This window comes from Bos indicus x Bos taurus, chromosome 19, assembly GCF_003369695.1.
Source record: "Bos indicus x Bos taurus breed Angus x Brahman F1 hybrid chromosome 19, Bos_hybrid_MaternalHap_v2.0, whole genome shotgun sequence".
Classification (NCBI taxonomy): Eukaryota; Metazoa; Chordata; class Mammalia; order Artiodactyla; family Bovidae; genus Bos; species Bos indicus x Bos taurus.
This window is the reverse complement of record NC_040094.1, coordinates 35031693-35059402: the sequence shown is the minus strand read 5'-3', so window position 1 is coordinate 35059402 and position 27710 is coordinate 35031693. Positions and strand designations below refer to the sequence as shown.

General features: G+C 45.9%; 2 long non-coding RNA genes across 4 annotated transcripts in view; one reads left to right on the top strand and one right to left on the bottom strand.

Moving 5' to 3' along the window:
* The window catches only part of LOC113877072, a 60501-nt gene that overhangs the window by 11692 nt on the left and 21099 nt on the right, over positions 1-27710 (bottom strand). The window lies entirely within an intron of this gene.
* LOC113877073 lies at positions 1363-20913 on the top strand. The gene is made up of 3 exons (XR_003506687.1): positions 1363-1712; positions 19581-19666; positions 20830-20913. It is a non-coding gene; the product is annotated as an uncharacterized LOC113877073 (long non-coding RNA).

Below are 27710 nucleotides of genomic sequence, written 5' to 3'. Positions count from 1 at the left end.
CCCGGTTTGTCGTGCCCTCCCCACCCCGCACCCTAGCCGCTGAGGTTTCTCACGGGCGCCAAGTCCAACGATCTGCAAACTGCTGGCACCTGGGGAGGGCAAGCCCAGGAGAAAATGCTTTGACTCGGTGCGGGGCGGGGGAATGCTGACTCCAGGCCTCCCCTCTTCCAGTACTTTTCCCACGCGCCCCCACGAAGGCCACCCCTCCACCAAGCCCAGGGGGTCACGGAACTGCGAGGGGTCCCCCCGCCCCAGTCGGCAGCGGCGGGGCGGGGGGGGGGGGCGGCGGGAAGTGGAGCCCCCTCCTCACCCGACCCCCTGCCCCGCCCCGCCTCCCACGTGCTCCCTGGGCTAACGAAGGCGCCTGAGCTCAGGCTCCTCTGGCGCCAGCATGGTCACCCCTGCCCCCTCTGCCACCCAGACCCCTGCGGCCCCCCGCTGGCGCGAACACCTACAGGCTCTGCAAGGACCTCTGCCGCCCGACTTGGGGTCCAGACGGCGGGGCTGGCGGCGCTCCGGGCCGGTGGTGAGTGTGCAGCCCGCCCCCACCCCCGCGGTTCCCCTCTTCGCGCTCACCCTGTGTCCCCCGCTGTCCCTTATTCCGCGGTCACACGTGGTCCTTCGTCCCATGGCCCCTCCCCGCGGACACCCCTTGTCCCCCGCGGCACCCCCATGTCCTCCCGCCCCCGTTGTCCGGCCCGTGGACAGTGTCCGGCTCCGTCTGGGCCCGGGGGTCGGTGTAACGCGCTGCCTCCGCCCTCGCCCACCAGTTCCCCGAGCCGCACAGCGAGTGCAGTGTTCTGCGGATACCTGGGCAAGGTCGAGCTGTCTCGGTAGGTTTTTACATTCCTTTCATTAGGACTGAGAAGAAGGAAAAACCTGGAATTTAAATGGTCTTGTCTGGCACTTGCACCTTTATGGGGTCAGAGCTTGCCCCAAGGGTTCCCTTATCCTATAGGGTTCCTACCTACATAGGAAAGGTGTTTTCCTTACTCTCAAACCAGCCCCAGGGGAAGGTGAAAGTGAAGTCGCTCAGTCGTGTCCCACTCTTTGTGACCCCAGGGACTGTAGCCCACCAGGCTCCTCAGTCCATGGAATTTTCCAGGCAAGAGTCCTGGAGTGGGTTGCCAAGAGGCCCCACCTCTAATTACGCAAGAAATTTGTAGCCATGAGACAACTCTGCAGGTAGAACATGAAGAACTACATTTCCCCCTTTATTATGAAGTTAAACTAGGTAACTTATCTACATCTAGACTGGCTGCCATTAGTTAGAATTAGTTTACTCAGTTCAGTCACTCAGTCGTGTGGGACTCTTTGAGACCCCATGAACCACAGCATGCCAGGCCTCCCTGTCCATCACCAACTCCCAGAGTTTACCCAAACTCATGTGCATTGAGTCGGTGAAGCCATCCAACCATCTCATCCTCTGTTGTCCCTATTTCAGCCTCATAGTAAAGTGTCTCCCATCCACCATGGATTGAAATTATACCTTCTTTGAAGACCTGCATTTTGGAGAATTCCCTAATGGTCCAGTGATTAGGACTCTGCCCTTTCACTACAGAAGCATGGGTTCAATCCCTGGTTGGGGAACTAAAATCTCACAAGCTAAGTGGCATGGCCAAAACCAAGAAACCACCATGACATCCCTGCTTTTTTATTGGTGAAGTCGTGGACAGCTGCCTGTCTCCTGCATTTCATCAAGGCCTTCAAAGGTGAGAAACTCCTGCTGGTGATGGCAGGTGGTCTTTCCCAGTCTCAGAAAATGTCCCTTCTGTCCCCACCTAGATGGATGTACAGCCCTAAATCATGACGACCTTGGCACATGGACTCAGACGTCTTCTTTTCACGTCTGTTATTGTGAACCCATTTGGTGGGCTGCCTTTTCATTTTTTGATGGTTTCCTTTGGTGTGCAGAAGCTTTTAGTTTTATGGAGTCTCGGTTACTTTTACTTGGTGCCTTTGATTTTGATGTCAGATCCCAAAAAACTTACTGCCCAAGTTTTCTTCCAGTTTTATGGCTTCAGCTCTTTCACCCATTTTAAGTTGATTGTGTGTGTGGTGTGACATAGGGGTCCAGTTTCATTCTTTTGCACGTGGACTCCCCTTTCCCAGTGTCCATTTTTGGACAGTCCATCCAGTGCACCATCCTATACTTTTCCTCATTGATGATCTCTGGGTGGCCTCTTCTATGTTCACTGACACCCTCAGGACCCGAGTGCCTGTCTCCTTGGCTGTGTTGGTTCACCTCTCTCCATTTCACCGGCTTCCAGAACCCCCGAATCCAGTTTGGGTCCCCCACCCTGCACATTCCCAGCCTTCCACTTGCACCCACAGTAGAAGCTTTGAACTTTACATCTCCACTCACCTCCTTTTATCCCTGGAGCCCTGTCTAGTCCTCATACCTGTGTCTCCTGGCCTCTGCCCTCGTGGGGTCTTCTGTGCCCTGATCCCTTCACCCTTCTTTCCTCTGCAGCCCCCTGCTTGGTCCCCTCCCAGAACCCAGGGCCAGTCATTGCCTGACCACCCCTCCTTCCTCTTCCTTAAGAACTGCCACCTGGACCATCGCTCTCCTCTTTGAGACCAGCCTGCCACCTGGGCACAGAACTGTCCTCTCTCCTCCAGCCCCTTCCCTTTAACTAGTCCTGCTGAATTATGATAAAGGTATCCAGGTCTCATTTTCTGTAAAAACTTGTCTCTTGTCCACTCCTCTCTAGCCTCTGTCCTCTTACATCCCTTGCCAGAGAGTCTACACTACATCTCAGTAATGCAATAAATACAAACCTAAAATTATACAGATAGGCCTGAGAAGAGCATGTGGGAAGCAGGTATGTTGCAAAGGCAGGCGTTTCTGTGGACACAGTCTCAGATAAGGGGTTTCTGTATGAGTGGCAAGATAGCGAATTGCTAGGGAGAAAGTAGGCTCATTTTGAGAAAACTATTTATGAAAGCCAGACACAGTTAACATTTTTTATTTTTTTACCTTGTGAGAAAATTCTGAATATATTATGACAGGATTCACAAGAGTATTTGGTTTTAAGAGAACATTTCTATATACCCACCTTGTTCCACAAAGCATTTGAGCTGGTTTATAAAAATACTTCCAGGATAAAAATAATTTATATGGCCATTGGTAGGGACTCTAAAATGACAAAGGATTTGGTCCCTAGCTTGTTCCTTAATGTTTTGACAGATATGGTGTTAACTGATTAAAGGAGATATGAATAAAGATTGCTAGCTAGTAAATAGCTGGTGAAGACTTGTCTTCACAAGGAAGGTTTCATTGCAGAAAATAGCTTTTAAGTGGAAGTTTAAGGAGAGCAGGACAGTTGGCATGCTTGGAGCCATAGATTTGTCTGTACAGAATTGCTGTGAGCGCCACCTACTGGTGGTCACTACAGACTAGTTTAAAACATGAATTTCTAGATTCAGGATGAATGTTTTGCTCAGTTTTTTATACAGTTGCTTTCTGAATATGAACTGACTGAAAAGATTTATAAAACAAACTGGTGCTTGACCTTAAACCCCATTTTTAAAATTGCCTAGCTGTTGAAATGGAATCTTGTTGAAACTTGGCCCCAGGAATTCTTGTGTGGTTTCAGAATATGAGAGGCAGTATGATTTCTGAAAAAATGATTCTTAATCCTATTCCCAGAATAGGCAGTATAGTTGAGTTTTGGCCAGATTAACTATGCTTCAGGGGTTTTTTCAAGAGCATGAGCAATTCATGTGGTTGGGTTCTGGTCTGCCCAAAAGCAGATTGCATATACTAAAGAGCTTGATTATTAGTAATTTGCAGAATGGGGTATATAAATACCAGGACAGGACTATAGATATTTTTATTAAAATGTATTTACCTTGGTTACCTTTTGTTAGGTTGAGCACTGAGCTCCTGCCAAAAACAGGCTGTTTCTGGCTCTATATACAATTATTGAAATGGGCAGCTCTAGAAAAGGGATGAAAACTTGTGTGTCAAGATGTCCCTTTATGTTTTCTGTTGATAGGTGTTAGATGTCCTTGTGAAATGCGCAAGATGATGTATAGTCACTTGGGAATTATTAAAGGTATATTAGTTATTCCCTTGTATCTTAAAAGGAATGAGCAGCATGAGTTCTCAATCTTGTGATGAGAAGAGCAAGCTCTTCCATATGAGAAGGTGGAATGAAATGTATCTTCCTTTATTTGCAACGTTCCTGAAACTTTTCCTGATCTGGTTTTGGTTTTCATGACTTCTGTCCTTTTTTCTTCCAAACTTAGAGGTTCTCTCACCCAGGTGGCATCAGAGTCCTCTGTTTGCAGGCCTCTGGGAACTTCCTAGACTAGTTAAAATCACAATTGAAGTTGCATTGCTTGCTCAGGTGATAGTGATTTAGAAAAAACTTTGGAAACTGCCACATGGCTTCTGAGAGGTCATTGACCTCTGATCCAATGGAAAACTTGGAAAGGATCATATGGGTTTCTTTTCTAAACAGGTTATGCTACATAGTCCTGCTGTTAATAGAAATGAGTGAGATTAGTGAGTTTGTCATATACCTTGGACAACCTTCAGCAGGTCCATGGATCACCAAGCCTTGAGTGCTCAGTGACAACAAAGAGCATGTTAATATTTCAAGTAAGCAATAATAGAAAAGTTAGCGGAATATTTTAAAGTTCTTACAACTTATCATTAAAATTTCCCCTGTAAAAAGCATTTTGCAAGTTTTGATAAAGTTTACCAAAAAACAGTTTATTTACCACAATCATGGTATAGAATATTTCCGTCACTTTTCCCCTTCCCAAATTCCCCACGTCCCTGTATGGTCAATCACTCTTCTCTACCTCTTATTCTTGGTAACTACTGACCTATATTCTTTCCCCGTTTCGATTTTTAGCAGTGTCACATACCTGAATTGATAACCATATGTAGCCTTTGAATCTGGTTTCTTTACTTAGCATGATGCCTTTGAGATGATCTGTTTTGCATGTATCAGTAACCTGTTCCTTTTTAATAACTATAAGCTTGTTTACAGCTGAGGGACATTGGTTGTTTTGGATAATTACAAATAAACCACTAAACATTCACACACACACAAAAAATACTTCCAAAAAAGGTTCACGTGTGACTTTTTATTCAATATAAAACTCTCTGAGAGATTGACATGCTTCATCTTTCTCTCTTCCTGGAAGGCAGAGGTGTCTCGGAGCTTTTGCCCTGACACTGTGAACCTCCCACCCACCGCATTGGGAGTGTGGCGTCTTAGCCACTGGGCTACCAGGGAAGTCTTGAAGTGTGAACTTTAAAATGGTTATGATGTTAAAACAATACACCACATAGTCACGACTGGAGTAAGAAGCGGAGAAATGGCTAACATGGTGAGTTTCACATTACATGTATTTTGCCACAATAAATACAAATGAGAAGTAGTAGAACTGGAATATGTGAAAGATGGAGACCTGTTTTACATATACTAGGAATTCCACAGGGAGAGGTTCTACTGGTGGGGATGCAGAATTCAGGCACTGATGAGACCAGAAGAAGACTGAAGTGATAGTAATGATATTATATTCAGCAATAATAACACTGTATTAGCGATTCTAACCTGTGCAATTAGGCAAGAAAAGGAAAATGTGTTGATTTAGAAACTGAATGGCTGACATGGCTTTCCTGTCCTATTTGTGGATTTTTCTCCAGCGGACCTCTCCACTACATAGGAAGGCTCAGTGGGCAGCTCAGTACAGAGATGGGCTTGGTCCCATGACATCTTTACTTTAGGGTTTAGGTGGGGGGCAGGGTGGCAGAGAGCAGCAGCCCTGCCCTCCCCCTCCAGCTCACCCCACCTCCTATCCCCTGAGAAGAGAAGGGCTTAGCTCTGAGGTGCTCACAGAACCAGAGAGCTCTGGCACTTTGCTTTTGTTTGCCCAGTCTCTGTGCAGTGACCTCAAGGGAGGGGTGGTCAGCAGTGAGGTCTGGCTGAACTGCCTGTGACCCAGAAGTGAGTCCCCAGCACCACCTACCACTGCCTCCTGGGGCTCCCCTGGGAAGGACTGGTGGGACCTAGCCTTCTTTTCTGTGGTCCTTCCCTCTTGCTAAAGCTTGGCTGCTCACTTATGTTCAGTGTTGTTAATGGATTTCGTTTCTGTTAAGTACCTTTACTGACATTTTTGTGGCATTTTGGGAAGGAAGGGGGATAAGCATGTGAGCTGGCCGTTCATCATGAGCTGAAGCCAATACATATACTTTGGACCCACAAGTCTTGTAAATTTCTATATAATGAGGTCCATTGTTTCTCAGATTCTTAATGATTTTTAATACATATGTTTTTATCAACTTCACTTGAGTTGGCTCTCCAATAGCAACAAATTAGACGGTTCTTTGGAGGATGCTGCTTCTAGTAGGAACAAGAAGTTAAAGCTGACATGTAAATAATTACAAGCAGACATGAGATTCAGTTCAGTTCAGTCACTCAGTCGTGTCCGACTCTTTGCAACCCCATGGACTGCAGCACGCCAGGCCTCCCTGTCCATCACCAACTCCCGGAGTTTATTCAGACTCATGTCCATTGAGTCAGTGATGCCATCCCACCATCTCATCCTCTGTCGTCCCCTTCTCCTCCTGCCTTCAATCTTTTCCAGCATCAGGGTCTTTTCCAGTGAGTCAGTTCTTTGCATCAGATGGCCAAAGTATTAGAGTTTCAGCTTCAGCATCAGTCCTTCCAATGAATATTCAGAACTGATTTCCTTTAGGGTGGACTGGTTGGATCTCCTTGCAGTCCAAGGGACTCTCAAAAGTCTTCTCCAACATCACAGTTCACAAGCATCAATTCTTTGGCGCTCAGCTTTCTTTCCAACCCTCAAATCCATACATGGCTACTGGAAAAACCATAGCTTTGACTAGATGGCAAAGTAGTGTCTCTGCTTTTAAATAAGCTGTCTAGGTTGGTCATAGCTTTTCTTCCAAGGAGTAAGCGTCTTTTAATTTCATGGCTGCAGTCACCATCTGCAGGGATTTTGGAGCCCAAGAAAATAAAGTCTCTGTTTCCACTGTTTCCCCATCTATTTGCCATGAAGTGATGGGACCAGATGCCATGATCTTAGTTTTCTGAATGTTGAGTTTTAAGCCAACTTTTCACTCTCCTCTTTAACTTTCAACAAAAGGCTCTTTAGTTCTTCTTCACTTTTCTGCCATAAGGGTGGTGCCATCTGCATATCTGAGGTTATTGATATTTCTCCCAGCAATCTAGATCCAGCCTATGCTTCATCCAGTCCAGCATTTCTCATGATGTACTCTGCATATAAGTTAAATAAGCAGGGTGACAATATACAGCCTTGATGTACTCCTTTCCAATTTGGAACCAGTCTGTTGTTTCATGTCCAGTTCTAACTGTTGCTTCTTGACCTTCATACAGGTTTCTGAGGAGGCAGGTAAAGTAGTCTGGTATTCCCATCTCTTGAAGAATTTCCCAGTTTGTTGTGATCCAGTCAAAGGCTTTGGCATAGTCAGTAAAGCAGATGTTTTTCTGGAACTCTCTTGCTTTTTCAACAATCCAACAGATATTGGCAATTTGATCTCTGGCTCCTCTGCCTTTTCTAAATCCAGCTTGAATATCTGGAAGTTCATGGTTCACATACTGTTGAAGCCTGGCCTGGAGAATTTTGAGCGTTACTTTGCTAGCATGTGAGATGAGTGCAGTTGTGTGGTAGTTTGAACATTCTTTGGCATTGCCTTTCTTTGGGGTTGGAATGAAAACTGACCTTTTCCAGTCCTGTGGCCACTGCTGAGTTTTCCAAATTTGCTGGCATATTGAGTGCAGCACTTTCACAGCATCATCTTTTTGGATTTGAAATGGCTCAACTGGAATTCCATCACCTCCACTAGCTTTGTTTGCAGTGATGCTTCCTAAGACCCACTTGACTTCGCATTCCAGGATGTCTGGCTCTAAGTGAGTGATCACATCCTCGTGATTATCTGGGTTGTGAAGATCTTTTTTGTAGAGTTTTTCTGTGTATTCTTGCCATCTCTTAATATTTTCTGCTTCTGTTAGGTCCATACCATTTTTGTTCTTTATCGTGCCCATCTTTGCATGAAAAGTTCCCTTGGTATCTCTAATTTTCTTGAAGAGATCTCTAGTCTCTCATTCTATTGTTTTCCTCTTATTTCTTTGCATTGATCACTGAGGAAGGCTTTCTTTTCTCTCGTTATTCTTTGGAACTCTGCATTCAAATGGGTGTATCTTTCCTTCTCTCTTTTGCCTTTCACTTCTCTTCTTTTCACAGCTGTTTGTAAGGCCTCCTCAGATGACCATTTTGCCTTTTTGCATTTGTTTTTCTTGGGGAATGTCTTGATCACTGCCTCCTGTACAATGTCACAAACCTCCATCCATAGTTCTTCAGGCACTCTGTCTATCAGATCTAACCCCTTGAATATATTTGTGACTTCCACTGTATAGTCATAAGGGGTTTGATTTAGGTCATACCGGAATGGTCCAGTGGTTTCCCCTGCTTTCTTCAATTTCAGTCTGAATTTGACAATAAGGAGTTCATGATCTGAGCCACATTCAGCTCCTGATCTTGTTTTTGCTGACTGTATAGAGCTTCTCCATCTTTGGCTGCAAAGAATATAATGAGTATGATTTTGGTATTGACCATCTGGTGACGTCCATGTGTAGAGTCTTGTGTTGTTGGAAGAAGGTGTTTGTTATGACCAGTGTGTTCTCTTGGCAAAACTCTGACATGAGATTAAAGCCAGTTTATTCTACCATCCATGTTTCACTAACAGCCCCTGAGGGCAGCAACCATATCACAGGAATGACAACAGAGATAATCCTGCAGGTTGAGTAATGGTCTATTTAAAAAGCAGGCAAGCTTAGAGCTTCAGATTTCTATAACCAATTAAAAATTTTGGCATCTGAAGGGCCATACTTCAGTTTAGTGGGTAGTTAGACACAAGGAATGCTGGACACATAATGTGTGATGGGGTCAGATTTCATCAGCTTTTGTGATGTTCCTAGAGTGCCAGGTTTGTTCTGAGTGCTTGTTTCACATGGGTCATTTAATTTTTTAAAAGGCTTTACTTCTTTTTCTGAAGCTCCAATACTGTGGCCACGTGATATGAAGAACTGACTCACTGGCAAAGACCCTGATCCTGGGGAAGACTGAAGGCAGGAGAAGGGGACAACAAAGGATGAGATGGTTGGATGGCATTACTGACTTGATGGACTTGAGTTTGAGTAAGCTCCAGGAGTTGCTGATGGACAGGGAAGCCTGGCGTGCTGCAGTCCATGGGGTTGCAGAGAGTCAGACATGACTGAGTAACTGGACTGAACCTCTTTTTAAAAAAATTATTTTTGGCTGTGCTAGGTCTTTGTTGCTGCACACAGACTTTTTCCACCTACAGTGAGCAGGGCCTGTTCTCTAGCTGTGGTCCCTGGGCTTCTCCTTGTAGCGGCTCTTTTCCTGCAGAGCACAGCCTCTACAGCGTGTGGGCTTAGCATCTGTAGCACTTAGTTGCCCCACAGCATGTGGAATCTTGCCAGACCAGGGATAAAACCTGTGTTCCCTGCATTGGCAGGCAGATTCTTAACCACTGGACTTGAGGGAACTCCTGGTTCATTTAATTTTTACATATTATTTCTATATTTACAGTTCACTAAATCTTGTAGAATGTAGCAAGGTTGAATGGACTTTTCAGAGTCTGTGTTTAGCTAATAAGGGAGGTGCTTTGCCCTCATACCCAGCATCTTTAAGACGTTCCTATTCTGCTGCCCGTTTTTTTTTTTTTTTTTAATTATTTTTTGGCTGTAGTAGGTCTTGCTGTATGAGGGCATTCTCTAGTTGCAGCGAGCAAGGGCTACCCTTTGTTGAATGCTCGGGCTTCTCACTGCTATGGCTTCTCTTGTTGCAGAGCACAGGCTGTAGGTGCACGGGCTTCGTAGTTGCAGCACAGGGGCTCAATTGCTGTGGTGCAGGGGCTTAGTTGCTCCACAGCAGGTGGGATCTTCCTGGACCAGAGATCAAACCAGTGTCCCTTGCACTGCAAGGTGGATTCCACCACTGGATCACCAGGGAAGCCCCTACGTGGCTGCCTTTGACGGGGGAGTGGTCTGGGCACTGCCTGTTACCTGCCTGTAACAGCCAGTGAGGCCAAACCGCTTGTTTACATCACACAGCAAGGACACACTGGACCAGGTCTGGATCCCAGACCTCTGACTCCACCTCAGGTTTCCATGCAGGTGGACCCTAGTGCGCTGGTATTCTGACTTTCAGACCTGACTTCTCGTGACTTGTGGTTGTTCGTTCCCAGGTGCCCCCTGGCCTCAGTGTGGCGGCCAGTGTCCAGGTGGGCAATGCCCTGGGGGTGGGAAACAAAGTGCAGGAGCGACACTCCTGCGTCACCACCCTCCCGTGCATGGTAAGTGTGATGCGGCTCGAGGCTGCCTTCTGAGTTTTATCTGAGTTAAATTTGTGTATCACGAGTTCTCCAGGAATTGGCTTACATATGTAAACTCAACTGAAATTTTATTCATGTTGTCTCCAGTTTACTCAGTTAAATAAAACTCCTGATTATGATTTTCTGTTATCAGGTGCCAACTAAATACTGTTCTCCTGGGCCCTAAAGGGAATCACTGCAAAGGCAGTTGTGACCATGTGCAGGCTCCTTTCTGACGAGCATGTGTGCCCAGCCCTCCAGGTCCCTGCACTTCGACCCCTGGGCAGTCTGAATGTTCTGGAGTCTGAGCAATTAGAGAAGATGTCATCTTACTGAGCATCTTTTCTATGAGAAAAAGGAGTTAGAATCACTTCAGTGATTTTAGGTGATTTAAAGGTTACTTTAGCTGCCTTTTCCTGGACAGTCAGAAGAAACACTTAGATTTCTTAAGTCATTGACAGAGGTGTCCCGTGAGAAGTCAGTACTAGGATTACTTTTACTTCCTGTTGGTTCTTCAGTATCTTCCAGGTGTCTGTGCCCTTGTAATGGGATCTTACTTGCTGCTTTAAAGGATGTGGTTGCCTCTGCATTTACAAGGACAGGTATGTACATCTTCTGGATGTACATACATCTTCTACAGTGTAGATTTTATGCCTGCTTTCTTCACTGTACTTTTCTCACTCTGAGAGGTGAGTGGCATTTCACTCTACAGGAAAATCTGTAGTGCAGCCAGGACTGAGAACCAGAGCTAAACTTGGAACAGGTTTGAATGAAGGAAGCCTGAGGAAACCCCCTCCATCCCTCCAATCAATCATTTATCAAACCAAAGTGGGGTTTCTCTTGTGCTCAGAGTGTGGAAAAACCTCACCCCCAGACAGGCAGTTTCCTGTCCAGGGCACGCTGTGACAGCAAGCCCTCCTGAATCACCTGGGTGGTGTTTGCGCAGACCACTGACTCAATCTTAGGTTGAATTTCACGACATTTTCTGTGATGATGTGTTTGCATAGTTATTTAGATAGTTACTAATAAGTGTCCTGAATAAACCAAATCTTGATGAAAACACCTCAGTAATTTTCACAGTTGCCCCAGATTATGCTTTTGAAGAAATCTGGCTTTACTGCTGTAAAGTGTGCTCATCTCGTGTCACTGATTTTAGACCAGAGCTTAAAACGTAGAATCTCAGGACTAAGGAGGTGGTCAGCTGGAGGAGCAGAAACTAGATTTACCCTCCTAAGCAGCTAAAAATCTAGACAAAATCTATTTTGTAAAAAATGGCTCTCAGACTCTGGACCACAGGCGGCACACGTGGATCTAAGGCGCAGCAGGGAGGGGAGCCCGTGGCTGCCTGGCTTACCACAGGGGAGCGGTTTCCAGGACAAAGTGCAGACGGGGGAATGTGCTTGGGCTGAGGAAATGGAGCTGGGAGTTGGGGAAGCTGTGTGATTTTGGGCCTCCACCATCTTGAGTTCATACAGACCTGGAGGCAGTGCTCGCAGCTCCACTTAGAGCAGGACTGTGTCCACTGTGCCTCGTCCTACCTGATGGACTTTGGCTGAACTATTACCGTGTCTGTTTGTTTTGGCTGTGCTGTCTTTGTTGATGCGCGCCAGGGGCTTGCTCTAGTTGTGGTGTGTGGGCCGGCTTCTCACTGCGGTGCTTGTCTTGGAGAGCAGCCCCTGGGGCCCTCAGGCTTCAGCAGTAGCAGCACATGGCCTTAGTTGTCCCAAGGCATGTGCCATCACCCTGGACCAGGGATTGAACCCGTGTCCCCTGCATCGCAAGGCGGATTCTTAACCACTTGACTGGGAGGGAAGCCCAGTGAGGTTTTATGATGCCCTCATTTTCTCAAATAGGAAAGAAGTGTTTGGCCTGGGTGGACTGGCCACTCTGCCAGGTAACCACGACTGCACAGAGCCATGGGTTTCCGGTCACAACTACTTTCTTTTCCTCCAACAGGGACATTATTTCCCTAGTGAGCCAGGTAATGCTGATCTTTGCTGCTTTTCATCTATTTGATGCACTTGCTCTGAGTACTGGTGGTTTTACTGTCTGCCACACTAGCACACTTTGTGTTTCTGGTTTTTAATTAAATGCCTATGATTTAATTTTCAAAAAGAGGGAGCTCTAGCTTCACATGGTTGGAGCCACTGGAGGGACAGGTGGGTGATGTGATGTGTGGCATCTGGGGTAGGAGAGTCCCGGGCTAGCCGGCCTCCCCTACTGTGTCTGGGCCTGGACACTCTGTAACTCTGGCCATGTGGTGACACCTCCAAGGCAGGCCGTGCTACCTTGGAGTCAGTCCTGACAATGAGAAGATCCTTCTCCCGCCTGATCTTCTGTAGGCTTAGGGGTATTTGAAGACCCTTCTGCTGAACCCTAGAGTCATCCTGTGAAGCTTATTCCTGGTTTACCAATGGGTCCTCATGACATGATTTCTGGGTCCACTTGCCATCTTTCTGCTGTGTCTCAGTCACTCTGGAGACCTGGTGCCCGTGACTGGACACTGGCTACGGCAAGAATGTGACAGAGTGAGATAGTCATCATCCCACTGGCTGTGGGCGTTCTAGAAGCCCAACTGCATTAATATTTTCCAGCTATGATATCAGACTAGTTTTTGCTGAGAGTTCCATCCATGAAACCTCTACATTTTTTAAACACTTATGAACTATTCTTATGTTTTTTTAAATTGGTCAATTGATAGGTTATTCTTTGACCAAACCATGAGGTTCACGGGATCTTAGTTCTCTGACCAGGAATTGAACCTTGGCTGTTGGTCGTGAAAGTGCAGAGTCCTAACCACTAGACTGTCAGGGAGTTCCCTTTAGGAACTATATTTATAGAGATTTAAATGCTGTTATCTGGCGGACTTCTGATGAAAGCTGCTGTAGTTGTTGATAATGTAACTTTAGAAGCACATGTTCTCCTTTGTCTCTAAGGCGGGGCCCTGTTTTGAGATAGGATGTGTGACTGTACTCAGAGCGTGAAGTGCCAGGTGGTGTTCTGACTTGACCTGGTGACACATGAATGATTGCAACATCAGCTGTTTTCCTTCCCTTTGGGGCACCTCTGGTGGAGTCCTGAGAGGAGCAGGGTGCTTTCCTGAGTGCCACTGGTTACTATGTGTGTGGTTCTCTCCCTGGAACATCTCTGATGTCTGCTGCTAATCGTGGGATGACAGGTATGCGTCAGAGTCCAAGGTGACTTGCCTCGGATCCTGCTTGTCACGTTAAGGTAAACTGAGATACAAAGCAGTCATCTGCAAAGTGACCCGTGTGGAATAGGAAAAATTATTTCCTCCCTAAATATTTTGCATATAGCATTTACACTTTGTATATTTGGTATACAAGAACAGTTTGTGTATTAAGCACACAAAAACACTAGAAATGTCCACTTGAGGAAAATAAACATGACCCTGCCCTCAGGACGAGACCAGGATCTAGTAAGTAATCACACACTTACTCCATTTGGGTTAAGTGATGTGAACACTGTGAGCACCTGTGATGGGCTGGAGGGAGCTGGCTGGGAACAACTCCCTCAGTCATGACTCAGTAGCTCAGATCTAGGACATGTCTAGAATCACTAGACAAGGTGAGCCCCATTTGTTGGAAAAGATTCTCTGTTGAATGGTCTTGGCACCCTTGTCAAAAATCAGTGGGCCAGAGATGTGAGGGTTTATTTCTGGCCTCTGTTGTGCTCTATTTGTCTCTGTCTGGCTCATGCCAGTACAACACTCGATTACTGTAGCTGTGCAAGTTGCTTCTATGAAAATTTTTATTGAAGTAGAGTTAATTTACAATGCTGTGATTTCTGCTCTACAGCAGAGTGACTCAGTTATACAAACATATACATTCTTTTTCATTTTCTTTTCCATGATGATTTATCCCAGGATATTGGATATAGTCGCCTGTGCTATACAATAGGTCCTTGTTGTTCATCCATCCTGTATGTGATAGTTCGCATCTGCTAATCCCAAACTCCCGAGGCCCCCACCCCTAGGAACCCCAACTCTCTTCTTTATGTCTCTGTTCCTGTTTTGTAGGAAAGTTCTTTTGTGTCATGGAGCTTCCCTGGTGGCTCAGACGGTAAAGCGTCTGCTTACAGTGCAGGAGACCAGGGTTCGATCCCTGGGTTGGGAAGATCCCCTGGAGAAGGAAAAGGCAACCCATGCCAGTACTCTTGCCTGGAAAATCCCATGGACAGAGGAGCCTGATTGGCTACATTCCATGGGGTCACAGAGTCGGACATGACTGAGCAACTTCACTTTCACTTTTGTCATATTTAAGATTCCTAGGCAGTAAGTTTTGAAATCAGAAAGTGAAGTCTTCCAATCTTCCCAATCTGTTCTCAGTTTTTTGTTGTGGCCATTCGGGGCCCCTTGCAGTTCCATACGAGATCAGCTTTTCCATTTTCCCTGAAAGACCACTGGAAGGTTTTGGTTTGTTTTTTCGGTTGTGCCGTACAGCTTGTGGGATCTTAGTTCCCCAACCAGGGATCGAACCTGGACCCTTAGCAGTCAAAGTGCCAAGTCCTTCTTACCCATTGGACCTCCAGGTAATTCTAGAATTTTTATCAGGGTTGCACTGAATCTTCAGATGGCTTTGTGGAGAATTTTGAAGTTTTTATTAGGATTGCATTGAATCTGTTGGTTTGCTTTGGAGAGAATACTGCCATGTTAAGTCTTCCAACCCATGAACAGAGACTGTCTTTCCATTTATTTAGGCCTTTCTTACATCAATGTTTTGTAGTTTTCAATGTACATGTCTTTGACTTCCCTGGTTAAATTTATTCCTAGATATTTTATTCTTTTGGATGCTCCTAAAATTTTCTTAATTTCATTTTCAAATTGTTCTTTGCTGGTGTATTAAAACACAGGTGATTTTTGTTGTTGATCTTGTAAGTTTGCTGAATTCATTAATTAGTCCTAGTATTTTTGTGTGTATTAATTCTTCAGGATTTTCTATGTATACAGTCATGTCACATACAAATAGTTTTACTCCTTCTTTACCAATTTCAATGCCCTTTATTTTTTCTAGCCTTATTGTTCTAAAATAGGATTTTAACATTTTTAATTTTCAGTTTCATTTACTTATTTTTAAAAAGTTTTTATTGGAGTGCAGTTGATTTACAATGTTGTGTTGACTTCTGCTGTACAGCAAAGTGAATCAGTTACACACATACATATTCTTTTTTTGCAATAGGTCATTACACAGCAGTACTTTAATTTTTAATTAAAAAATGGGACTTCCCTGGTGGTCCAGTGTAAGACACTGCTTTTCCAATGCAGGGGGTGCCAGTTTGATCCCCAGTCAGGGAACTAAGATTCCCACATGCCATGTGGTGCAGTAAAAAAAAAAAAAAAAAAAAAGTACAGCTATAATTTACAGGATGTGAGATAATTTTTCCTGAAGGGCCTTTGCAGAAATACGCTGTTTATGTACATTATGTTGTTTATGAAATTTATGAAGATATCAGATACCATCTCCCGTTTGTGCCATCTGACACCTGGAAAAGCTGGCGCCTGAACAGGTGAAGCAGTTTCTCACAGACAGCAGGTGAGGAGACAAGATTTGAGCCCAGACAGTTGCCCCTAGAGCCGCTCTAGTTACCATGGTGTGCGTGGTCTCCCTGAGGTTTGAGTCCCTCATTCACCCCGCAGACTCACTGACACCTGTGCATGGCGGCCTGGGCAGTGCTGGAACCCAGGGAACACAAAGATAAGCAGGCAGGATCCCCGTCTGCTCTGAGCTCACCCCAGGCTCTTGGTGTTTACTCCTCTGTTCTTCGGCACTTTCCCCACCTTGTGCTCTTAGGGTGCAGGCATTCCCTGAGGGCTGAGATGATCCTCTTGTTGTCCTGTCCCTACTCTCCTCCTCGGAAGGTGTGGGGTTCAGCCTGGTGCCCGGGGCTCTCAGCTCTGGACCCGACTTGGTACCTAAGCTCCTGGCTGCCCAGATGTTCGCAGGCGGTCTCACTGGTGTCTTAGTTCAGACCCCCAGGTGAGAACTGGTACCTAAGCTCCTGGCTGCCCAGATGTCCGCAGGTGGTCTCACTGACGTCTTAGTTCAGGCCCCCAGGGGGGAACTCTGCCCAGGTCAGGCTGCCAAGTCTTAGCCAGCTCTGACTGTGAGATCTCATCGCACTTTCAGAGGCAAGGAGGTGAGAGTTTGTAAGGGCTGTGGCATTTACCTTAGCGTTTGTCATCTGCAGTAACCACAGCACCCACTCAGGTGCTATGCATTACACTCATTAAGGGGGTCTTGCTCAGTACCCAGTTTCCTGTTGGGGGACTGCAGAGGGGAGGTGCTTGAGGCAGATTCTGTTTTCCGGACACTTCATTTCTTCCTTAGGGAAATTCTCCCCTCCTGGGTTTCATCTCAGGATAGCACCAGGAGATCTCTAAGTCCAGCTGCCCGGCGATCCTTGGCCTGGAAGACACCTGTGTTCTTATAAAATGGGCGCCCCGCCCCTCTGACAACCTCAGCTCTTAAAATATTTGACGAGCATTATGGAAATGTTAGGCTCTGCTCAGTGTACTTTTCATCATCTTCCTTTTTCTTGTTTACGCCCAGACATATAATCCTTTTGTTGTCATTGCAGACGGAGGCCTTCCCTTCCATTACATAATCTAAGTGGCGGTTGTTTGTATGTATGAGGCCTGTTAACTACTGTATGTGAATGTAGCTTGTTAAAATCCTGAACTCAAGTAGTTTTCAGTTGACTCCTGGGTATTACAGGCATTGTTGTTTAGTTGCTAAATCCTGTCTGACTCTTTGCGACTCCATGGATTACAGCCTGGCTAGGCTCCTCTGTCCATGGGATTTCCCACTGGAGTGGGTTGCCATTTCCTTTTCCAGGGATCAAAGACCCAAGGATTGAACCTGTGTCTCCTGCATTGACAGGCGGATTCTTACCACTGAGCTGCCAGGGAAGCCCCACTGAGGCAAACAATCATATAATACTTTTATATTCCCCTTATCAAAGGTTATACCACGCATTTCTTTTCTTGCCTAATGCCTGTAGTAGAATAAATTGTTGTGGTGTTAGTAGAAATGCTTGTCTTGTTCAGGACTTTAGTAGAGAAATATCAGAAGCCCTAGTTCTAAGTAGCATGCTGGATTTTGGCCTGACACACACATATACACGGGAAGAACCCCTGGAGGAGAAATGGCAACCCACTCCAGTATTCTTGCCTGGGAAATCCCATGGACAGAGGAGCCTGGCGGGCTATAGTCCATAGGTTGCAAAGAGTTGGACATGACTTAGCAACTAAACAACAACACACATACAGTGTAAACACGTATTAATAAATCCATGTATGCATGTCTTCTTAATGATGCTCAGGAAATATCCATGGAGTCTGCTTTATTGAAAGTTTCCAACAAAAATGGTTGAGCATTTTGTCAAATGTATTACATGTCATGTAAATAGAAATGGTTTTACTCTTTCCTAATTTTTATGCCTCATTTCTCTGGCAAGAATGTCTACAATAGGATTTTAACATTTTTTTCTATATTTTCCTCTAATAGTCCTTTTTTATTTCTTAAAATTTTTTACTTGTTAGGTGATATATAATGTATGTAGATGATGTATAATATTGTGTTACAGGTGTATAATATAGTAGTTCACAACTTTTAAAGATTATAATAGCTGTAAATGGAACACTAAGTATTTACTATATTCTCTGTGTTGTACAATATATCCTTGTAGCTTATTTTATATGTAATAATTTGTACCTCTTAATCCCCTACTCCTATCTTGCCCCCCCCCCCCCACTTCTCTCCCCACGGGTTAACTACTAGTTTGTTCTATCTGTAAGCCAGTTTCTTTTTTGTTATATTCACTGCCTATATTTTTTAGATTCAACATATAAGTAATATCACATAGTATGTCTTTCTCTGAATGCTCTACTTCACTTAGTGTAATGCCCTCTAAGTCCGTCCACTTTGCTGCAAATGGCAGAATTTCTTCATTTTTTTATCACTGAGGAATATTCTATTATATATATATACACAAACCTTTATTCATCTTTTGATCAATACTTAGGTGCTTCCTTATCTTGGCAGTTGTAAATGCTGCTGCTGTGAACACTGGCGTGCATGGATCCTACTGAATTAATGTTTTTGTTTTGTTCAAATACATATCCAGCAGTGGAATTGCAGGATCACTGGGCAATCTTATTTTCAGTTTTTCTGAGGAACCTCTGTACTGCTTTCCACAGTAGCTGCACTCACTCACATTCCCAACAGTGCAGGAGGGCTCCCTTTCTCCATATCCTCGCCAACACTTAAATTCTTTTTGATGATGGCCATCCTAATAGGTATGGGTGATATCTCATTGTGGTTTTGATTTGCGTTTCCCTGATGGTTAAAGATGTTGAGCCTATTTTCTGTGCCTGTTGGCCATCTGCAGATCGTCTCTGGAAAAATTTCTGTTCATTTCTGCCCATTTTTTGATGTTGAATTGTATGAACTATTTATATATGTTGGATGTTAACCCTGTATCAGTCACATCATTTGTAAATATTGTCTCCCATTCAGTAGGTTTTCCTTTACATTTTGTTGATAATTTCCTTGGCTGTGTGAAAGCTCTTAAGTTTCATTAGACCCCATTTGTTTATTTTTTGCTTTTATTTGTTTTAGGAGCTGGACCAAAAAAATTGCTACACTTTATGTCAAACAGTGGTCAATTCAGTTCTTTGTTTCTAGCACTTCATACACTACCTGAGGCAAACAAAGCCAGGAAATATTGGTTAAATCCCCATGTAAAGTAGCCAACAGTTCTGGGGGTGTTTATTGATGGACTGAATGCCATTGACAGGTCAGTGGGAAGCCTGAGTCTGATCCTGTTCTGTAATTATCTAAAACTTTAGGGACGTTATAAGGGCTTCCCTGGTAGCTCAGTTGGTAAAGAATTCCACCAGCAATGCAAGAGACTCCGGTTTGATTCCTGGGTCGGGAAGATCTGCTGGAGAAGGGATAGGCTACCTACTCCAGTATTCTGGCCTGGAGAATTCCATGGACTGTATAGTCCACGGGGTCACAGAGTTGGACATAACTGAGTGACTTTCACTTTTGGGAAGTTATATTAACTGCAGTTTCCATCGTGGATACAGAAGGATGTTGATGGTGGCAGGGAGAAGTGCAGAACAGCTAAATGGGCTGCTCATTCCCACCCGCAGGTCTCTGGTCTGGGCTGATGGTCTTCTAAACCCTCCTCTACCTGGTGTACATCTGGAGCATCGACTGGAACCGTGTGGCAGCGCAGGTACCAGCGCAGGGGCCACTGGAGGAGGGGAGTGTGCATGTGTGTGCGTGCTGTGATTCCAGGGCAGGCGAGGACTCTTCCAGGGTGAGGATGGTAAGAAGCCCATGGGCAGCAGGACGCATTGTGACTCGTGAAGAGGCATCGGACGTGAGAGTGAGGGCCAAAGGAAACCTGTGTCCTCTTAATACGGAGCTAACTTCTCTGCTAAGCAGGCACAGCCAGAGAGTTAGCTTAGAAACTAGTGTGTAAGGTCCTCTTGGGAGAACAGTAGTGCTTCCCGTTTTTCCTGATCTGCTGTCTAGTTCTAGTGTCTCAAGGATCTTTGGTCCATGGTTTCCTGAGAAGCAGATGCTAAGTGTCTGTGGTCAGGGAGGTCTGTGGGGGCAGAGCCTGTCCTGCAGGTGGAGGACTGGGATCCTGACACTCGGGGTGTCTCTGGGTTGAAGGGTGAGCCCTGCCGACTGTGTCAGGTTCAGGGTGAGATGGTGGGAGGTCGGCTGAGGGGAGAGATGTCACGGATACGGGGACATGAGGAGGAGCCGAGGGGCGCAGACCACCACTGTCCACGCCCTGACCACCGCCAGGGCCCTCGTGACTGCTCATGGGGACAGGCCATGTGCTCCCTCCCTTCGGTGTGGTCCACGGAGGCAGTGAGTGTAGAGGGCGTTGTTATTTTTGTGAGCTGATGTTGGGGAGGATGACAGTGGTCTCTAGTGTCATGTTCACTGTCAGGACTGAGCAAGACTGTGCTCGGAGCAGAAACTTCTGGCGTAGCTCCCGCAGAAGCATAACCACAGTCTGACCACGGAACCGGCCAGCATGGCTGTATTTCGTTTACCTCTGACACAGGTTTGAGCCAGGATGTGAGGGGACAGAGGCCATATCCAGTGCCATAGGTGAGGGGGTGTCCTCCAGTATTCTCACTTGTCTTTCCTACCTGGAGCTCAGAGTCGCTGGTGCAGGAGCCCCTGCTGCCTGCCCATGTGGCTCGTCCTGCCCTCTGACCAGGAGATGGGCTCCAGGCCCGCGATGGGGTGTGGCTACTGTGGCCCATGTGTTAACAGCCAGTGACCAACCACCACACGGGCTCATGTCACACCCAGGAACGCCTTCACTCAGACTCCCACCTAAGTAAATATCATCTCCCTGTTCTCCACAAACAGATCTGTCCATCCTGGAGAAAGAAGCACCGGCTGGGGCCATCCTGCTGGACCTCATCCCACCCAAGAGCCAGACTGCGCAGCTGATCAGAGCGGCCCCTGCCATGACGTCCTGACGGGGACCCAGCTGATTGTGTAGGGCAGGGCTGCTGCAGTTTTGGCCGTTGCTATCCTCGCAGTGGGAATTTTAATAAGACTCTTCACTGACCGTGGCTGAAATGGAATCATCCCAGCCCCAAACTACCAGTGAGAACGCTATGCCACACGTGCAGCATGGGAGGCGAGCTCTTTGCCTGGACCGTGGCTTCGGCCCCAGACAAGCAGGGAGAGGATGCCAGCTTCATGTTCTTACTTTGAGGATTCACACTATCGTTCTGGACATCAAGAAAAGCGTTACAATTTTATGTGCACTTTTCTCCCAAACGTTAACTCTTACCGTGGTTTTTAAGTCTGCACATTTGGTGTCCTGGCTGGCTGTGTTCCTTATCCCACCTTACATTTAATACCTTCTGTCTTCCAGGAGAGCAGGTCCTCCAACAGTAACTGCTGGCCACGGTGTGTTTGTGGCCCTCTTGTGCATCCAGCCTCGTGTGTGAGTGTGCATGAAGTCCTGTCTTGGGCAGTGCCATGCAAGCTTTTATAAAATAAACATTTTAAAATATGTGCTCAGACTATTTCTAAGTGCTAACTTGTAGCTTACTGCCTTTTAAGAAATTTGTTAAACTTTTGTATTAATTAAAAGATGACTCTTGTGTTCTGTCCTGCTGCTGAGCTCCCAGGTGCTGGCAGGTATGGCCCCGGCGCCTGCTGGAGGTTTTTAGAGCCTTTAATAGGGAATCTGACCAACCAAACAGAAAGTCCTAAAAATGACTGACACTGGCACTTCCCCAGCATGAAGCCCACTGCTGACCTAGAGAGCAGTCCTCCCCGGGGCCACGCACCTGCCCCCCTCACCCCACCGGAGGAGAGAGGCAGGAGAACCCCGATACGTCACCTGCAGGCTGCAGACTATGACGCAGCAGGACAGACAAAGTTCTGAGGTCAAATTCACATAACAGGAAAGTAACCTTCACGTGTATAATTCAGCGACATTAGCCAGTGCGTCTGTGGTCTTTATTATTATGCCACCCAGTACAGTGTGCAGTATCTCACTGCTACTTTATTACAGTTTCACTGCACGTCACTAATGACATCCCTCAGCTTCTCGCAGGGTTACTGCCCGGCTCTGATGGTTTGGAGACATGTGCCCATTCATCTATGGGCTTGTCTTTCTGCTGTGGGACATACCCTCTGGGTACTGGGCCCCTATCAGATGTATGGTTTGCAGTATTCTCCCCATCTCCCAATTCTGCCAGCTTTCTATGCACTTTCTTGACAGTGTCTACTCTTTGCACAAAAGTTTTTAATTTTGATGAAGCCTAATTTTTTCTTGCTTCCACTTTTTGCTGTCATATCTAAAAATCCATTGCCATGCTGTCAGAAAAAGATTTAAGTGCTGTTGGAATATAGAATATAATAGAAGAAATTTAAGAGTAAGAGACTCTGTGTTTCTAGTGTGACATTTAAGGAGCTTGGCAGGCATCACCTTGTCCTCAAACAAGAGCAGCGGGATTCATGTCTCTTCTGGCGCCAAACGTGCGGGGCTCACACACACCGCAAATGATGCCCTAGACCTTCCCACACCAGTGGGGCGTCCAGCCACTCGACTCCGACACTACGTGGGGTTTGTGTCAGGCCCACAGGTCAAGGGCTCAGGCCCATAAGACTGCCCCCACTTAGAAGCCACTGCAGGTCCAGGCCACCTATACTCCTGACAGACCATCTATAAATAGGGGGTTTCTGTGACCACCCCTCCAGCGACCCCTGCCTTCAGTTGGCTGGAACAGCTTACAGGGCTTAGGAATATATGCTCCATGGAAGCAGTGCATAGGGCAGGTACAGAGGTGATGGTGCTCTGGTGGTCTTTCTGATGACCACCCACCCTCCTAAAGCTACCTAGGGTAGCTACCCTCAAGAGTCACTTTATTAGCATAAACCCTGAACCCAAACTGCTCTACAAAGTACAGTCTACTTCTCCACTTGTTTCAACCATTACACAAATGGAGAAGAAAACCCCGAGGAGATACGAGTATGCGTGTGCTTGGCGGCTGTAATAAACACACAAGCACTGCTGCAGACAGGGAGAAACTGGACCCTCTGACATTAGCGGGAGGAACCTCAACAGGGCAGCCACCACCGAAGGTGAGACAGTTACCACGTGACTCAGCAACTGCACTCCTGGGTGTGGGCCCAGAGAACCGAACACACATGTCCACCCAGAAGCTTCTACGTGAATGTTCAGAATAGCCAAAAACTGTAGGAGCAAACTATAATATTCAAAATGCCCCAGTTTTCAATACAAAATTATTCATGCAAAGGCTTGAGAATGTATGGCCGTATACCAGGAAGAAAAGATAACAGAAATTATCCCCGAATGTGCCCAGACAAGGGCCAGAGAAGTAAAGGGACCAAAGGGCATGACGTCTCAACAAAGAGAAAATGTCAACACAGAAACAAAGTACAGGAAGCAAGAAGGAAGCCTGGCGCCGAACAGCACGCTACCGGAAATGGAAGCGTCATGGCAGCAGAGGGGAGCAGCAGGAGGAAGCCAGTGGACCTGCAGCCACCTGGGCATTCACAGCTCAGTGCAGCTGTCTGACGCTGACGGGAGTCAACATCCTACCCCACAGGTGAGAACCTCGTCTAGAAGAAGACCCTTCAGATGCCCAGCGTGAGCAGACATTTAGGAAATGCACACGAACACCGCGATGAGATACTACCTCACACCTGTCACCGTGGCTGTAATCAGAGATAAATGTTTTCAGAGTAAGTGTTGGTGAGGACGCGGAGATACCTGGAACTCCTGCACACTGCTGCTAAGAAGGTAAAGTGGTGCAGCTACAGTGGAAAAGTTTGGCAGTTCCTCAAAAACTGAAATGCAGAAATACCACATTATTCAGCAATTCCACTAGATTATACCCCGAAGAATTAAAAGCAGAAACTTAAAAAACAAACGCCTGTACATCTGTGTTCGTCACAGCATCACTCACCATTGGTGACTGAAATAACACAAGTGTCCATCAGAGAAAAACGGATTTATATTCATACAAAGGAATATTATTTAGCTATAAAAAGGAATGAAATTCTGACACCTGCTACAACATGGATGGATCTTCAGAACATTATGCTGAGTGAAACAACCCAGATACAAGAGGACAAAATTTGTAGAATTATACTTTCAAGAGGTTCCTGGAATAGGAAAATTCATAGACAGGATGTAGAATAAAAGCTACCAGGGCTGGGGGAGGGGGAAATACAAGTTGTTATTTAATGGGCACAGGGTTTCTGTTTGGGATGAAAAAGATGTGGAGATGGGTAGTGGTGATAACCAGACAACATTTTGAACATATCTAATGCCAATGAAATCTACTAAAAATTACTAAAATGACATTTTATGCTATATATATTGTAGTACATTGAAAATATGAAAGGCAGAAAAATTAATGCTAATATATACATACTGTTGTTCTTCGGAAAAGAAACAAATGGAAGAAAAAAGTATTTAAATGAGTAATAGCATGAATGGAGCAGGAGCCAAAGTTGCCAGCCTCTCCGGTGCAGTCAGACAAGCAAGAAATGTGAGGTGCACGTGTTGAAAGAAAGAAACAAGAGCCCCATGGTTTACAGGTGGCAAGATCACCAACCCAGAAAATACAGAAAAGCTGAGAAATTACTAGAGCAGATCAGAGGTTTCAGAAAACTCCTAAGAGACGAGGTCAGCTTTCAAAAACCATCAGCTTTCCTATATGTCATCAATTACCAAGTAGAAACTGGTTAAAGATCACATTCAAAACAGCGAAGACAAACACACCCACAGAAAATCAAACTCCAATAAGGCCTGGCAGGTAAAATCCGCGAGAAGACACGTTTGTGGATGCTGTGCCCTCCTCTCCCGGGAGGGGGCGGCTGCCCACGTTTCCTTGGCTCCGCCTCCGGGGCCCTGACTCCACAGCCAGGCGTGTGTGCTCAGCTCTCTGTCCCAGGGTCAAATGTGTTCTCGTTCCTCCCCAACCTGCCTTCTGTCTCCTTCTCTGACAGCTGCCCTGCACACTTGGGGCTCCCCGGCAGGTGCAGTCACACCTCGTGGGCTGTGTGGCCAAGCTGTGCCAGCCAGCCCCCCAGGGTAAATGAGCTACTGCTGCTTTGCTCTGCCTGAACCCTGACTGATGCAAGCATCACAGAAGACACCGAATCCCACCACTGGGGCTGAAGCAAGCTCTTAGGAAAACAGCTGATCCCGACAGAGCCAGAAATAGATTTTTGAAAAATTACTGAAAATGTTTGTTTCGATTAGTCTTAGCGGCTGTTCCAGAATTAGAAGTATTGATATTCTAATTTCATAGCCTGCGCAGAATTACCTGAAGAGTTAGCTTCCTCTCACCCACCTTTCTATTTTATCTCAGCTAGTATAGTCACTTAGTAAACAGTAAGATTTATCCTGAACTAGGAACTTGCACAAAGATTCAGAATACTGACTCCATCTGCCGGGAGCCGGCGAGAGACATTCCGCTCGTGACAAAGGTCATGAGGAAGGAGGCTCGGCATACACAAAGGTGGGATCAAGCCTCAGGAGTCTCCCCGGATATTCTCGAGTATCTTCCCCCAAAAAACCAGAGTCTGCCTACTTTATTGCTTTGTGCTCTCACCTCTGACTTTACTGGGGGCTGTCCCCTACCACCATCTCGCTCTCTCTGTCAAAGAGTTAACTTACAGCTCCAATTAATAAAGTTCCTGGGCAATTAGGAGTGTTTAAATCCAAACCCCTCACTCAGATGGCTCTCTAACTCGCCTGACAAGTGTACCCGGACTCCTGCAGCTATGCATACGATTGTTTACAGTCTCCCAGCCTCGAGAGGCATGGGAAGCTTAAGATATTCAAATAGCTTAGAGCCTCTCAGAGAGTTAGAAACTGTCAGAATAAACTAGTAAAGGATTTCATTGATGAGTCAATGCTTGTTGCCAAGTTTTCACATCCCCTGAATTGTATCCTTGAATATGTATTAATAGTTGGTATGTAGAAAAAATAAGTAGTGGCCTTGGTGTTAGTAACTTTAGACCCTTAAGGTAATAAATTCTTTTCTTTGCTGTAAACCCATTACACATCCGCCCTATAGGAATGCAATTTTATCTTCGGAAGATGGCGCCAAACCTTAAAATAATTACTCTTAGAGAAAATAAGTCTTTGTTGATAAGTCCTTGTCAAGAGTCATAAAATGTTAATAGGCCTTCTGGCCAGAAGATGATGTAAATCACCTAAACCATTTGTATACAATAAATTTGCAGGAAAGAAACCCTGGTTTTTGATAAGAATCAAAGACTGCTGACTTTGCATCCCCTATTATCCCCTATGTGTAACTTAGGGTATAAAAGCCCCTGTTAAAAATAAAGCTATGGGCCTTGCTCACCAATGCTTGGTCTCTCCCCATGTCATTCTTTCCTTTAACTTCCGGCTGAAGTCTCCATCTGGAGCGTGGATATCCTCTGCGACCACTTATTTGCCTGGGCTTCTAAGACCCACTCGAGAAGGTGTCTAAGGTGGGGCACCTTCCGCTATTCGAGAGGGCGCCTGCGGCCTCCGTGGTCAGAGCTAACCTGGTGTCACGGGTTATATTGATTTTCCCCGTAAACCAAGCTACTCAGCCTCTTTTCTCCACTGAATTTTCCTACTGAGCTATCCTCATTCTATTACTCTTTATATCTCTAATTACCATTTGAATAGGTCGCCGACGCTGTCTCCCCTTCGAGTACCCTGGATCAGCTGGGGCTGGTCCCCAGCATCCATCTAACTCTGCGTCTTTAAACAAGGTAGTCACTGCCCTCAGTCTGCCCAACTGTGACATATGGACAACATATTCCCTGCCTCTATTACATGAGACGGTCATAGAAAGCTCTTTAGCAAAAGGCTTATTTACCACAAAGCAGAAATCAATGTTAGCAATGATTATTTTGGTCATTATTAAAAATGTTTTGTTTTTTTTTTAATGGACAAATGTTTGAAGTCTGGTGTCCCTGGGGCAGAAAGGGCAAAATGCACACCCACACCCCCAGAGCTTGGGCAGCTGTCTGTGATCACTAGTTCTATAGGAGAGCAAAGAGCCAGACACCCTGGAGTGGGAAGTCAAGTGGGCCTTAGGAAGCATCACTACAAACAAAACTAGTGGAGGTGATGGAATTCCAGCTGAGCTATTTAAAATCCTAAAAGATAAAGCTGTTAAAGTGCTGCCTTCAATATGTCAGCAAATTTGGTTAACTCAGGACATGTGCTATAAGATTTCAAAGACTGAATACCCAAAATGCATTCCCTGGTGGCTCAGCAGTAAAGAATTCACCTGCCAATGCAGGAGATGGGGGTTCGATCCCTGGGTGGGGAAGCTCTCATGGAGAAGGAAATAGCAACCCACTTGCCTGGGAAATCCCAAGGACAGAGGAGCCTGGCGGGCTGCAGTCCATGGGGTTGCAAAGACTGAACAACAACAAAGTAGGGGGAATTCCTGAGGGTGGGAAACATATCAAGACGTTTCCTTCTGCTCCTTGTTTGTTAAGATTTATTTGCTCATTTATGGTTGTGCACGGTCTCCTCCAATAGTGGCAAGTGGGGGCTACTCTAGTTGCGGTGTGCTGGTTTCTCATTGGGGTGGCTTCTCTCGTTGAGGAGCACAGGCTCTAGGGCATGTGAGCTTCAGTTGCAGCCCATGGGCTCTAGAGCACAGGCTTAGCAGTCATGGCACACGACCTTAGTCGCCCCACAGCATGTGGGATCTTCTGTACCAGGGATCAAACCCAGC